The sequence below is a fragment of the Melanostigma gelatinosum genome (genome assembly GCF_949748355.1).
Source record: "Melanostigma gelatinosum genome assembly, chromosome: 15".
NCBI lineage: Eukaryota > Metazoa > Chordata > Actinopteri > Perciformes > Zoarcidae > Melanostigma > Melanostigma gelatinosum.
Genome location: NC_136648.1, coordinates 25,328,308 through 25,344,332, shown reverse-complemented (window position 1 = coordinate 25,344,332; position 16,025 = coordinate 25,328,308).

Sequence of the window (16,025 nt, the reverse complement as noted above, 5' to 3'; positions counted from 1 at the left end):
AACAGGTCACCGCGTGGGTTCACCAGCCCGGCAGAGTCCATCGGCATGCAGAGAATGCACTACGCAGGAGGAGGAGGAGAAGAGTCCATTATACGGCTCCTAAGTCCAGGCGGACTCAGGAAAAGTCCCAGAGCTCCAGAGAGAACGCCAGAACCAGCTCAGCCGGCCTCACTGTCCGCAGAACCAGAGCAAGAGGAGGAGGAAGAAGCTGCAGCTGTAAGTTCAGACGAAGAAGACAAGGTGCCAAGCCTGACTTCAATCGAGTACGAGCCTCCGGGAGGACTGACAGACCTGAAGAGGGGGAGCAGAAAAGGCAAGAAGAACGCGCTGCCCCTCGTTTCAGTGTACACAGCTTCGCAGAGACTCGCCAGGGACGAACGATACGGGCCCATGACCACCAAAGATGGAAGAAAAGCCTATGTTCCAGAGGTCGATCAAACAGGTTATGATGTTCTAGAAATATGGATGCACGACCTCGAGGGAATGAAAGGAACAATGGTCTACGCAACAAAAGGAGAATGGGCGAATTTTCTGATGACCCCGACCTACGGCTCCCTCGTCAAAGCCGTGGAGCTGACGAGTAACTTTCGCACGGGCTTTGTGGCGATCGTGTACGACGTCATGTTGCGACGCCTGAAGAAAGCAGCCTACAAGCTGGCAACGGAGGAAGAGAAAGCGCTGAGGCAAGACATCTCGGACAGCGAAGACGAACAGCCACCTCAAGGTCAGGGCCTCGCACGAAGCAGCTGCCCCACCACCGCTGAAGAGAATGACTGCATAACAAAGATGCAGGCTTCCACCCAGAGCTTTGGTGAGTTCAAAAAGATCAAGGCGATGGTGGCCAACCGGGACCCAAAAGAATCAGTGCAAGAATATCTGACGCAGAAATGGCTTATGGTAAAAGCCAGCTCCACAAACGATGAGGCGAAAAGATTGTGGCTGGCCCATGTGACGGACCAACCGATGGGTCCCGAAGAAACCGCGGAACAGCATTACCGAAGATTAGTGCTGGAAGACTGCGAAGACGAAGAGTCACACATCGACAAGGCAAGAAAAAGCTTAGAAAAAGGGCAAACTCTCACCCAGGCGTGGTACGCCTTGCGACAGGCGATTCCGCCAGACAGAAGTGTCCAAGCCCTTAGGAAGCTGACAAAGGGCCTAATGAATGACATCGATTTCGTGACCCTAAACATCAACAAAAGTACCACAGAACAAATCCAAGAAACAGTAAGAAAGTGGGATTTGAAGAAAAAACACGTGGAAGAGAAAAGAGAAAAAGGAAACCAGCCGAAGCCGCCGGCTCCCAGGCCCTCGTATGACAACGCGAGGCCCACTGAGGGACCCGGCCCTTCACAGACACCAAGAAGGCAGCCAGGAGGATTCCAGAGGGGTCCGCAAGGCTACCAAGGCTACCAGCGTGAGCCCGGATTCCAGAGGGGTCCACAAGGCTACCAAGGCTACCAGAGAGAGCCAGGAGCCCAGAGGGGTCCGCAAGGCAACCAAAGGGAGCAGGGTGCTCAAAGGCAAGAAGGATTCCAGAGGCAGGGCGTTTACCACAGGACACCGCCGGATCAACAACAGGAGGGGCCACGGCCCCCACCAGCCAACAAGAGCGGTTTTCTCTCTACCGAGGATTACAACAAGCTGACAACAGAGCAGAAACAGGCCCTTCGTGTCTCCCGCATGGAAGCTGGGAGCGAAGGGCAGAGAAAGTAATGGCTAAGCGGGCGCGGGTCACAGTGAATCATGCCTATTGGGTGGGGGACGACATATACACCGACGTGGATGGAATCCCCTATCAAGTAGATACTGGTGCAGAAGTGTCGATGACCCGCAAATGCCTTGAAACAAAAGGACACCTGACTGTTCAACTAGCCGACGGAACCATCAAAAAGATTCCGTTTGGCGTCTGGAAAGGTGTTGTATGGGCTCTAGGACCCTACAATTTAATGACAATAACAGACCTAAAAGAGCTGCATAGCAGCCCAGAGAATCGAACCCCAATACAGAAGCGACTCAGAATCCACGGGGCAAAACTAATCCAAATGGGATCGTTATCACAGGAGTGGTACAAACCGGTGGACATCCCAGAAGTGACCAAGCAACAAATCGAAGACAGCGACCTTTCCCCGGAGGGAAAAGAAACGCTAGAAGACATACTTTCCAAAGCCGGAGTGGCTAGATTCAAAAATGACTGTGGAGACATGGGTGCGAAATACACCCACACCATAGAAGGGGGTGTACACCCGCCTGTCCGCCAATACCCCCTGAATCCAGGGGCAGTTGCAGAAATGGACCTAATAGTCACGGAACTCAGCGAACTAGGAGTGGTGCGTGAGGAGCCAAATCCCATCACAAACAGCCCAATACAGGCAGTCAAAAAGCCTGAGTCATCGGGAGGAGGATGGAGACCTGTCATCAACTTCAAGGCCCTCAACCGCAGGACTGTCGCTAACCGAGCCAGCCTGATCAACCCCCAAGGGACGCTGAAAACACTAAGACTAAAGAGGTACAAATCCTGCATAGATCTGGCAAACGGATTTTTCTCGTTGAGGCTAGCCAAAGCCTCCCAAGGCAAGACAGCGTTCACCCACAAAGGTAAAGCGTACGTCTGGGAACGGCTACCGCAAGGCTACAAAAACTCTCCGAATGTTTTCCAGTCGGCCGTAATGGACATACTTGACGGCCTAGAGACAACAATCTACATCGATGATGTATTCATTGCAGATGACACCGAAGAAGAACATCTGCAAAAATTGAGAAAAGTCACAGAACGACTAACAGCGGCAGCCTTGAAATTGAATCTGAAAAAATGCCAATTTGGACGATTCCAAGTGAACTACCTGGGGTTCCAGGTCTCCAACGACCTGGGACTCTCAGACGGATTCCGGGAAAAGTAGAGCAGATCGACCCGCCAACCTCGCTGAACGAACTACAGAAGGTGCTGGGACTCTGCAACTACGTTAGGGACCATGTCCCCAGCTACCAGAAGTATGCAAGACCACTGTATGTAAAACTACGAAAAGAAAAGCCAGAAGATGCCCACAAGAAGTGGGAATGGACCGCAATGGATCAAAACAGTTTGGAAAACCTGCGGACAGCCATTAAAGAAGCTTTGCGGCTGGAGCCACGAAGCCTTACAACAAAGCTGGTGGCAGAGGTCAGTTGCAACGACGACGACGCAGTGGTAAAAGTGTGCAACGAGGGCGGGGGAATAGTCACTTTGTGGAGCTACACCCTGTCCTCCGTGGAAAAGAAATATCCAGCAGAAGAGAAGGAGTTGGCAGTTCTGGCCAGGTATTGGAGCACCCTGAAAGACCTTGCTCAAGGACAGGGCATCAGGGTCCTCACGCAAAGCCAGGTCCATCGATTCCTAAGAAAAGCCACGGTAGAGAGCACAAAGGCGACGAACGCGAGGTGGGGACGTTGGGAAGACATCCTGCTGGACCCAGACCTCGAAATCGGCCCTGCACAACCCGTGAGTAAGAAAAAGACGACTCAGGACGAGACGCCATCCGAACCGTTAGAGTGGACTCTATACACCGACGGCTCGAGAAAAGGACAAGACGAGAAAGCCTACTGGGGCTTCATTCTCAAGCACAAGGAGAAGGAGCGCTTCAGACAACGAGGCCAAGTCCCCGGCAGTGCCCAGACCGGGGAGGTGACAGCGATACTGGAAGGTTTGCTCGAGTTGGAGCGAAGAAAGGTGAAAAGAGCTAGAGTCATAACTGATAGTTATTACTGTGCTCAGGCCCTTAACAAAGACCTGTCCATATGGGAAGAAAATGGTTTTGAGAGTGCTAAAAACAAGAAAGTAGCTCACGAAAACCTATGGAGAAAAATAGCCGAATTGCGGCTAACAATGGAGCTCGAAGTGGTGCACCAGAGGGCCCACACGCGAGCAGGAACTCATTGGCAAGGAAACGAAGAAGTGGATCGTTTCGTCCAGATGAGACAAATTGTCTTTGTTGGGATCGAGAAGTGGGAAGCTATGCCCAAAGGACGGGTAGTCCCAGAAGAGAACGTGAAGGAGGTGGTGCAAGCAGTGCATGGAGCACTTGGACATGCAGGCACCGTTCCAACGCGAAGGGAACTGGAAAAGCAGCGACTCTGGATTCCTGAAAAAGAAGTCCGCAGAATCCTTCAAGACTGTGAGTTGTGTGGTCGATACAACGCAGGAAGGAGAGGACAAAGAGTGGGAGGACTCACCATTAAAAGTACCGTACCCTGGGGTTCTATCTGCATGGATGTGGCAGGACCCTTAGGGGTACCGGGTAAAAGTGGAGAAAAGTACCTGTTGGTGCTAGTGGACTCCATGTCAGGGTATGTAACCACAAAAGCAGTAAGAAAAGCTAATGGCAACAGTGTTGTTAGCATGCTGGACCAAGACTGTGGCTACTTAGGGTTGCCTAAAGAGCTCAGGACTGACAACGGAACGCATTTTCGCAACGCAAAAGTGGACCAGTGGTGCCAACAGCATGGGGTAATGAGGATCTACTCTCCCCCTTACACCCCCCAGGCCAACGGGGTGGTGGAAAGGACCATTGGCTTGGTGAAAAGTTGGATTGGGAAAAATGCCAACTCGAGAGAATGGAGCACTAAGACCCTGGAAATCGCCAAGGCCCTGAACGGCCGCTACCGAAGTGACAGGCCCTCCCCTGCGGAGGAGCTGATGCGCCGCCCCTTCACATCACAGGAAGTGGGGCGGGGCTCAGAAGATAAAGAGCCCAAGCTTGAGCAAAAGGTGCCACTTCGAGTAGGACAGCGCGTCTGGATCAAGGCTCAGGTCGGTGCTTCTAACTCTGCAGTCAAAGCCAAGTACGATAAATCAGACATAGTTGTCAAGATATTGGACAGTAATACTGTTCAACTCAAGAAGAAAGGAATCCAAGGAGTAGGGCAGCTGAAGCCAGTTCCGTACTAGGAGAAAACCAGGAACTCAAGAATGGCCACTAACATACAAGCTTTACCACCCTTTGTCAGAGTGGCCAATGTCAAAGGGGTGGTTAACATGAGAAGGAGTACTACGGGGCTCTGGGCAGGAAGAGCCCTGAAGAAGTTGGAGTATGCAAAGAAAGGCTTTCTCTCAGAAGAGAAAGAAGTATTAACATGGAGAGAAATCAAGAATGATAGTGTGGTCTGCCTGAAGCCGACCACCCTTGACCTCACATGGCAGGGACCCGGAAACAAGAAACCAATCCGGGTCACAGGAAGAAGAAAAGAATTTAACCATATGACCCACAAACCAGTGAAGGTTTTGGATGCATATGTATGCGGTTTTTGTCGTATAGCGATATCACCACGGTTGCACTTCGTCATCCAGTGGGATCTGCGGGGGACGAAGCTGAACCTTAAGGACTGTGTCTGCCAATGGGATGGACACAGGCTGCACCTCTGTGCGTCTTGCTCCGTACTCCAGCAGAATGGACTGCTGGTGCAAGCTGGAGCAGCTGAAGGATGGCAGGTGAGAAAGTTTCTTCAGCCAATACAAACCCTGGCACCCGCCTCATGGGAAGGTGAGGGTGCTGCCGCTCCTGTTGATATATCACACGAGGAGTCTGGGGAACCCTCGGCACCATCTATGAGCCCACTCGACGGCGACCCACAAGAAGCAAGTGGAAACCGGAATGCTGGCCCCATGGGATCTTGGAGGGAGTTGATGCAAAGGAACTGGCCATACAGCCCAGCTCTGGCCGAAGTTACCTACCCGCCCCTGGCTTCCGTACAGATCCCAGCGGCCTTCAGGGTCTTTCGCAGCCCTGATGACCCAGGGTACGCAGCCACCGCAGCAAACTTACCCGATTGCCGCTTAGAAATGGCAACGAGAGAGGGGTGGCTGGGGCCCTGGGAACTAACAACCTGGCGCCTGTTAATCGAAGATGTGTATTGTGATCCAGATGTGCCAATTCATGAGCTAGACCCGGTGCCTACAGAGGCTGGTGCTCGCGGCACGAATCTCCGGTATGGCATCACGGATCTGGACGCCTTCCACCACACCGGTGCCAGGACCAAGGAAAAGAGTAAGATTTTCACGGTCACCCCAGAGGGGTGGCGGAGAGACGGTGTTATGCAACTACCGGGCTCTTGGGCGGGCAGAGCGGCAACGCCTACATGGGAAGCCCGCACAATGCGCGTCATGGTGACGCTGAGAACCGTGATGGTTCCATTCGACGGTGTATACTCCGTTGGGGTGGAGCTGACCAGAGCGGATGAGGAGGTGCCTCCTCCAAACCCACGCGCAGATGCAAAGGGTTTAACCGCTTGGGCACGGAAGTCATTTCGCAAACTGCAGCGTGGTGGAAAGCCACGCAGTAGCAGCGCTTAAGAAGCATAGTTGCTTGAAAAACGGACCTTGATTGTCGACATGTCGCTGCCATACCAACCAAACAAAGATTGCCGGGATCTAAAAAGAGTCTCTCAGACTCGCCAAGCACAAAAAAGGCCATATCTGCAAATGCCGACCGAAAGAGTCTATTTGGACAGACCCGTACGAGATTTTGCATACCGAAAAGGTCTCTGTGGATCCGGCGCTTATTTCTGCAGCACTGGTGAATATGAGCGCTCCCCGGACCTGACTGAACCCGGGAAGGAGGCTTTACTGATTAATATTCGCTCAGGTTGGGAACTCCAGTATGACAGGGCCACCGCCATGGTCCAGTGGACCAATCAAGGGCTGCTGCAGCCAGTCCTCCCTTGTCCTGAAATGTCCCCCTGGATCCTGAATATCGCTTTCATCACAGTAAAGGGTATACAGCTGAAGTTGCGATGGGGTCCTAACTATGCTGATTATTTGCAAGAGGCATATGTTGATCTTTGGCTGGGTGAGAATTTGATCTGGACCACCAGCCCGGTCATGCAGCGCCTCATAGCGCTCCACGTAAAAAACAGCGAGCGCTGTGTAATTGAGAACCAAGACTTGCCGTTGCGTACGGTGAGTTACCGCCTGCCAAGCCTCGGCCCACCGAACCCGGACCCGGGCCTGCGCATGAGCGATTTGCCTCCTACCAGATTGCGGAGTTGGATGCACACTGGTGCTCCAGGTGAGGCGTGGGCTACGGTGACAGAGCTCCAGATGGAAGACGGTCAGCCATTATACGCAGCCCTCGCTCAAGTCCGGAACTTTGTCAGCTTTGAGGACTCGGTTGCGTCCGCATGGCTTGGGGTACATTCTGATGTGCCCGATGCTTGCGTTGGACCCCGCCCACGCCCCTCCCCGTTGGTCGTTACCTATTACAAATGGGTGTGGAGGGGGCTGGACTTCGGCATTGGCCAACACCCATCGGTTCTATATCACCAGCTCCTGAAGGGCAGGATTGTTCAGTACGATCCTGACTCTCCCCCGCGCCTCAGCTCCGGCTGCCCCGCTCCACTTCCAGAAGTGATACCGACCATCACACGGCGGAAGCCGGGACAATGGATCTCCCATTACTACATGGGCGAGTTCAAGAATTTAGGCGATCCTCAACCTTTACCCCCGTCTCATTAAGACGCCCCGGCAAGCGACTGGACCAATCAAGTGAACGACCCCGGAATGGAAAACGACTATGGCTTTGCTTAATGGCTAAAGTAGTAGCAGTACTAACAGGACTATGCCTTGTCCTGGCTATACTGTACTACTATGGTAGTATCCCATGGGCCCTCACTCATGTAAGGGTGTCCTACACTACCACAAAGAAGTTCGACCAGACATGCTGGACGGTCGACTCTGGAACGATCGTTCTCTCCCAACTCGCTGGACAGAAGAGCACCTCGCCCCGGTTGGACCTTGAGGTTGGGTCTAATGCAACCGGTCAAGTCCAAGAAGGGGGTGGGACGCCACCGAACCTGACAGCTACCATCATCGCATGGATGACTATCTGGGAACAGAAAATCAACGATTCCCAGAAAATCAACGACACGGGTGAAGAAACAGACTGGGCAGGCGAATTCCAGAAGGTAATAGAGAATTCGACATGGAGAATAGATGAAGTATCTACGCTGGGACCGGAGATGAAGATTACGGTAATGATGAAGAAAGCAGAAGAAGAAAAACGGGCACAGTGTAATTGGATCTACCCCGAAAACGGTGTCCCAGGCTGGTACTGTTCATGGGCATGTGTCTCATGGGCAGAGCAAGGGAACGAGGGATACTGGAAACCCGAGGTAACCTATGCAGCGAGCCACCGCAATGATACGTGTTTGGTGATTTTACTGGCAGAAGGAATGTTCTGGGGACACTACAATCTCACCTGTGAGGCCACACAACCGCGACGTAAACCACGGCGGGTGAAAGTTAAAGTGAGGCCAGTGAGGCCACTAGGTAACACCACCAACTGCCAGCAGAACAACATTACCAGCCGAGCTGTGAATGTCACGCAGGTGGAAGAAGAGGAAGAAGAGGAAGTACAACCTACGGCTCAAGAGGACAAAGAAGGGCAGCCGCCGCCGCCATGTTTTAGGTCGAGTGACAGTCTTCGGAGAAATAGAAGCAGGAAATGGACGAAGCATTGTAAAACAAACAAGCTCCCTCTCCTAGATAAGTGCTTCTGGAATGTGTTCTTTTATTGCGAAGGTCAGAATTACTTCGTAGTAACTCCGGTTAACAAACCACAGTATCAGGCTCATAAGTACATCTATCTACCCCAACCTAATGCCCGGCACGAGGACTGGCTCAACAACACCCTGCCATGGATATGGATAACCCAGCTAACGCATTTCAAAGGAGCCTTCACGGAGGGTTACTCCAGAGCCAGCCACGGCCTTTTGGGACCAAGGACGGCCGACATGTATGTACAAAAGCTGCCGAAACCCGAGGATTTGATGACAGCCCCAAGAGGGGATTTCCAAAAAATTGACACTTGTGTGACCACCAAAATGTTCAACGCTCTGAATGGAACAGAGTATCTAGCCGACGGCGCCTCCCCGAGATGCACACTCTGGCAAGAGTGGTATCGGGCTTGGGGAACGTGGCTATATGACTGCACAGGCCTGAAGACGAACCAGACGATCAAAGGAACCCTGCAGGCATGGAAAGAGGCCCACACCAGGGACGACAGCTCAACCTGGTGGGGCCTACAGAAGGATGAAGTGTTAGAATGGGTGGTGCCATGTCTAACTCAAACCACAAACTACTAGGTGAAGTATCAGTACCTGGCCACAGTATACTCGAAAGAAAGAGACATCTGGCCTGGGGTCTGGAGCCGACCAGAACCATATATAGGCCCGCGGCCCTGGAAGATGGAATGCAACCGAGGAAACACGACCTGCAACATCAGCCTGGCCGGGGGACATTGTGAGACTGTGCCAGGATGGAAAGACCATTGCCAGACCCACTATGGAGCAGAATATGAAACCCACGTGCAAGAAGTAACCTGGGTGAAGGATAAAGACAAGAAATGGAGACGGTCAGGGCCTCTGACCAGCAGCTGTACCAACTTAATCCTGGGCCATCGCATGAAAGACAGAGTGAACGTGAACGGCCAAATCATTCCCCCAGTAACCGACCCTACAGTCTTTCTAGCTGAGGGCCACGCCTTCAGGAAAAGCCTCTGCGAGGGTAAAGAAGACAAAGGATTTGAATGGGTAGGGGCTAACCGCCTCTATGGGAACGGAACATGCTACGAGCCAGAAGAACACTGGCTGAGTTGCGGGAGCGGCCGACGAGAACACGAGTGCAGTTGGATCGAACTAACAGGTGCCTCCATGGTCGGGACCGCAACCATCGTAGTGGAAGAATTGGCAGGGAAGATTGGAGAAGGATTCACGGTCATAAAGGGCTGGATGGGGAGTTTGTTCTCCTGGCTTTGGCCTTATTTGTTGATGATAATTGGAATTATCATCGTGGGCCTAATAATCTGTGCCGCCATTAAGGGCGGGGTAGCAGCCACTGTTGCCTCGTGCTTTAAGGGGAAGTTGAAGGATAAAGGAGAAGTGAAGAAGGGACTCCTCCCACGAAGGAGGGAGGAGTCCACCCTCCTATAAAGGGTGAACCACTGGAGCGCCATAGCCATTGCAGACCCGGAACCTCAACCAAGAGCCTCATACTGAAATAAGAACGAATAAACCTAAAAAGCCAAGATGACCGACGCGACCAACACCACAACCACTGAACCTCCAGACTTGACCACCTTCGGAGTGAGTATAACTGAAGCATTACAGAACTCCTCCGACGCGGCACGCAAATGCAGGCCAGTGATTCTCTTAACCGAACTGGACTTTTGGGTCCTTGAGATCATATGGTTCTTCTACTGTTGCATGGGCAAATGGTCCATAGATCAGCCGCTAAGAATACTAGCCCTAGCTGTAGGGTGTCTGAAAACAGGGATTGAAAACATCTATCGAGGATCGATGTGGCTTACCCTGTCCTGGTTCGCTACTTACCTCCTGGGGAGAGTCCACATCGACTCCACTCGCTTCGGTCTAGTAAAGGCCGGAATGGTGATCATCTGGATGGGAATCGACGTCGCTGCAGTTTTCTACAACCCCCTGAAGATGGTCTCGGCTATCGTCGAGGCCATGCTGGCGTTTGCGGCCCTGGCGTATCTCGTGGTCATGACCATGGCTATAAAAGAAAGAGGAAGAGGGCGTTGGCTCCACAAGATCGGCGCCATTGCTCTTTGGGGCATTGGTTGGGGCATAACTGTCGCCATCTACTGGGCGGGTTCTGAATCATCAATCGGGATAGCAGCTTGGCTCATGATGTATGAGCCTCTGTTTCCGAGAAGGGATGGGCCTACAAGCCCAGGCCTAACACCTCCTCCAATGGTGTTGGCATCTCCATGGCTGCATTCTCTGGCTGAAAGGCGCTCTACAAAGCGCTCCAATACTGAGAGGGGGCCTTAAAAAAGAATGAAAATAAGACCACCCCCTGCTTGCTACGCTTGGCTTGTAAAAAATGCGCTGAAAAATGTAATAATTAATGAAGTCTCTGTGTTCAACATCATTCAGGCGGAGGCCCGCTGTATCTGCTGTGGGATCCCCCCGGAGCAAATATGGCACCTGTGGGAGGTAAACCAAGCCCTATGGTGCACCCGGTGCTACCTGGGGCAATTCCCGATAGGGGCAGCCAGCGGCCTCTACTGCAAAGGAAGTACCCCTTATATGCCTGCAATGAATGTGGTCGACTGTATGGAAGTAGAGGCTAAGGCAAAACCCGTGTGGAGTTCCGCTGGGAGAACCCCACCAGGGGTCCTGATCTACACTGATGGTATATACTGTCCAGTATATACAAAATATGGGCGTACCCTGATGGCATCCGAGTGTCCACCACCCACCTCACCGATGGCCGTTTCGTCGTCATTGGACCATGCCTGCCCGCCCTGCCGTATCCCGTACCAACTCCAGATGAGGATAACGACGCAGCAAGCATCACGGGTGTGGAACACCGCGACGTGGGTAGCCAAACAACGATCGCAGGGATAATACCAACTCTGATGGGGATGTGGGGATACGACGAGGACTGCGGCGAGCTGGTGGAGGTTATCCCTGAAGGATTAGCGGTTCATCGCGAGTCCGAAGACAAGGCATCAACCAGCCCAGTCCCTACCCCGGCCTCCCTCTCCCCAGACAGCATTCTGGACCAGAATGTGTTAGCCCTGGCCTGGAGCCTGGACGAGCAGATGAAGGATGCCAACGATGACAACGCCCTCCTGGATTTCCAGCCACCAGACCTGGACGACCTGATGGTGATCGACAGCTGGCAACACGTATCAGAGCCGGAGGACGACGTTCTCATCGTCACCGCCGAGGATGACGACGAGTTCTTAGAGGATTACTTGGGGCACGATACGGCAGCCTGAGACCTCAAGAAGGGGGTGTCAAGAAGAGTTGACCCCTCAGAGCTGCCTCGGTAACATGTGAGCACATTCAAGGGAGAATCAGGATATAAGAGCACAAAGCATATACTCAGATTAAAGTGTAATCAAAAGATAAAGTGTATGAATTATATAACGAAATGTTTAATCAATATGTAACGATTGTTTAAAATGCATAGAGTGATTTAACTATTGTAATGAGTGTTTAACAAATGTTCTGTGTAACGGAAGCTGAGATAGAAATGTAAAGTCAGAAGTGACTTGCGATAAATGTATTAGTCAGAATGACTTTGCAAAATCAGTGGCAGATGTTATGGGTGGAGTTAGGAGGAGAATGTTGCAAGATGTTGCAAGAGATGAGTCAGAGGCAGGAAGCCTGGACTTATATGGACTTGTTCAAGAACCCAACGCCCTCTCCAGAGGGAGGGGGGATGAGCTCATGTATTGAACAAAGGAGGGGGCTAAAAGCCCAAATGATGGATATAAGGAGACGTTTGCAGGCAGCAAACTGGGATTTCTACACGAGCGGCGTCCAAGTGCGCTGAGGAGGAGATACGGACGATCGCAACTGATGTATTGAGGACTTCGTCTCTGTTCACGGAAAGAAGACCGCTGTTCGTGGACAACAAGATTTAAAGACGGAGGTTTTCCTCTCCCCACTGCTCGACTCTCAACATCTGGACAACGGAGAAGACGCTGCAGCCCGAGAAAGACTTTGTACTGAGTTTTGAGGACTGTTGAACGGGCTCCGTTGCAGAGCGGGAGGACCGAGGGTCCGATCAGACCTTCGCTCCTAACAACTCCAAAAGAACCTTTTCATCGCACCATTGAACATCCAGCTCCAACCGAGCCGTCTCGGCAACTAAAACTAATGAGTATAATCGAAGAAGAAAATTAATGTAACGAATCGAGTGTAGTGACATTTTATGTGAGCTGTAGCTTTAACCCTTGCAAACTAACCAAATATAACCTGCAATAAATATCTAATCTGCATTTAAAGTAAATCTCTCAAAGTGCATTCATTTGCTCAAGTAGTAAAAAGTTCCTCGTGGTAGTAAAAAGTTAAAGCCATTGTATGTCTAACAACTGAGTTCTGAAAGGTTATCCTAGAGACCGAATCCACTTAACAATCCCTTACGGTTTTAGAAAGAATTAATCCTAGCCGTTAAAACCTAACCTGGCATTTACCAAGAGCACGGATCCATAAGAGGGAAGCTGCCATAACCGACGCGACTGGTGGGAGCGCCCGGGGCCAGGACTGGTCTCTCGGCCGAGTGCGCTCTGACCGGAGGAAGCAGGGTAGACGTTGGGAGGAACGGCAGTTAGCGGAGCCAGGCGAGTTCCCTCGCCAGAACACCAGCTCGACAATCTTTTAATAGAGAGCTGAGTCAGTAAGTAGCCCCGTATCGGGCCAGAAGTACCCCAGGATCTAACACCCTTCATCATGTAACAACATGGTGGATACGGCTTTTGTGTTTTCTTAATATCCTGAGAGAGTTTTGTCATTTTATTCAAACAAAGTTGGTGTTGTGAATTCTTCACAGACAAAGACGATAAAGTTATGGAGCTTTTATTCTGAAACTGTATTTGACGTTGCGAACTGTTTCCACTTCCGGTTGCGCTAACCGTAGATCCTACGTAGGACCAACGGTCGTATCAGATCGAGTTATTGACGATGTAAGTCATAGAACTGTAACTCTGAACCTATGTGGCGTAACTGTTCAGTTTGTAGTTGTACTTAATGTTCTTAAAAGCCTGTATTCTGTGAATGTATGTGTGTTTGCTTTCGTCAAGAGTTTGCTATTGCTCGTACTTCAGTTCCATAATTCGTTTTCTGTGTTTATTTCAGAAACTCGGTCATCTATTGTTCAAACTCATTCATCATCTGTAAATCTGTCACCAAACTATAAGACTGAATACAGAAACGTATGGATCAAACAGATGTCTGCGTGTTCTCTGACCGGAACCCTGTAGTGGTCAATAATCCTCTTTAAATCAGCAACTCAGGGGTCGAATCCCCAACACTTGGTCATCAGATCACTTTTGTTTCCTGTCGTCCCCGTACATTTCTAAAGCACTAAGATATGTGATATTTTTCATTCAACATTTTCAGAATTTTACTATATATATTTAACAAAAAAGAAAATCGAGAAAATTGAGAATTCTGAGGAAAAACAGGACTTCTGATAATAAGTCAGAATTCTGAGACTGAACTGAACATCTCTTATACACTTTCCCAATCTCCTCTGAAAGTTAAGAGACTATGCTACTAAAAGGTGTATCGTACCTGTGAGACAGAGGCGGAGATCTGGTTCCTAACAGGAAGGACTGGTTGATCAAGCCTCTCTGGCCACTGAGGATTCAGGGTGCTGAGGGGTGAGGGTCGATACAACAAAGGAGACACACACTGACTTCCTGTCTGAGGAAAGACAGAGGAGGAAGACTGGATAGAAGTTTGGGGTCGGGGTGGGGAGGTGAAGGTGTCCTGGGGGAAGTTGGGGGAAGACAACAGTGACTGATATGAAGTGTGAAGGGGTGAGGTGTGGATGAGATGGGGGAAGGCAGCAAGATGGAAGACAGAGGAACCGAAATCCAGAGAGTTAGATTCTGGTTCAAGTTGTTGATCGTTTTCATTGGACAGGTGCTGCTGGGGGTTGGTGGTCGGTGACTCGTCAGTGGGGGAGGAGAGGGCGTTGGATGTTGGTGTCAGGGTGCTGTAGGAAGGTGGGATCATTGGCATTTGCCTCTGTAGCAGCTGCATGATGGTCCGGATGTCTGCTGACATATGAGACTCCAACCTGGAAAACACACGCACACGCACACACACACACACACACACACACACACACACACACACACACACACACACACACACACACACACACACACACATAGATCCAAACAGAAAGAGCTACTTGTGTTACAGCGATACACTAGACCAGCGGTTCCCAAACTTTTTAGGCCGCGCACCCCCTTCTACATCCCGACCGGGTTCGCGCACCCCCCCCCCCTTAATAAAAAAAAAAAAAAAGAAGCAACAGAGCCTTTTAAGCCTTCATAGCCGCATAAGAATCGGACCAATGAGAGAACAGTTTGCTCGCGCGTGGCATTTGTTTACAAGATTTAGTCCGCTGTTAAATGTTGCAGTGTGAACACAAACCGAACAAAGGATCAACTGCAACAAAGCAAACGAACTGAAGGTGTGAAAACGCCCTGAAACACTGCAACAAAGTTTCAATAACTTTCAGTGACACAAGGCGTCACTTTTAAAGAGCAATACGGATGCGAGGACACACGCACAGGCTCAGAGGCAGATTATCACATTTAATTTACAATTAATGAGCGACTAATGTAGCCAGGATGTCTTCGGACAAAGCATCGATGCGGCGACACAGTGTTGTTGGACACCGGGATCATGTCCAACTTTTTTGCTTCTTTCTCCCCAATCATACATTCCACCATCTCTCTGGCAGCTGGCAAGCTCACGTCTTTGGCGATTGTGTGCGGTAGCCCCTTTCTCGCTATTCTGTAACCAGATATGAAGCCCGTAGTGCGTCATTTATAGACCCAACACATGAATGAGACTGCAGTTGTTTTTGGCTGTTTTGTAACTCCTCCAATTTCGATATAAACAATGTAAGGGGCTTTTGACTTGTACTGGCATGCTTGGTGTTCAGGTGGCGACATAAATAAGAGCTTCAGACTGTTAGCCAGAACCTCACTGCACACCACGCACTGTGGCTTTGGGCAATCTGCATTGCCAATCCAAGTGAAGCCCAGACACAGATACTTTTCATCATATTTCCTCTTTTTTTCCCAGTATGATGCTCACTCTCGTTTTAAATATTTAATATTATTACACCATCAGACCGCCATTACACTTTTCCTCTCGCGCACCCCCTAGAGGCAGCTCGCGCACCCCCAGGGGTGCGCGCACCCCACTTTGGGAATCCCTGCACTAGACTGTCAGTTCTAGAACCAGCAGGAATATTGCAGAGGAGCCTGAAGTTCACTCATTAAATGAGTAAGTACACAAAACTACAAACGTAAAAACCATGTTTATAACATGAAGTAAGATGGTTTGAATAGTCTTCTGTGTGAATATCATCATGGTATAATAATGTGGAGATCATAAATGACTGGTTATCTTATTTTTTTGACATCCCTACTCTTCTTTTACAGTAATGGACTACTGCTCCAGTCGCTGCACCCCTCCACTCAAAAAGCTTTGCA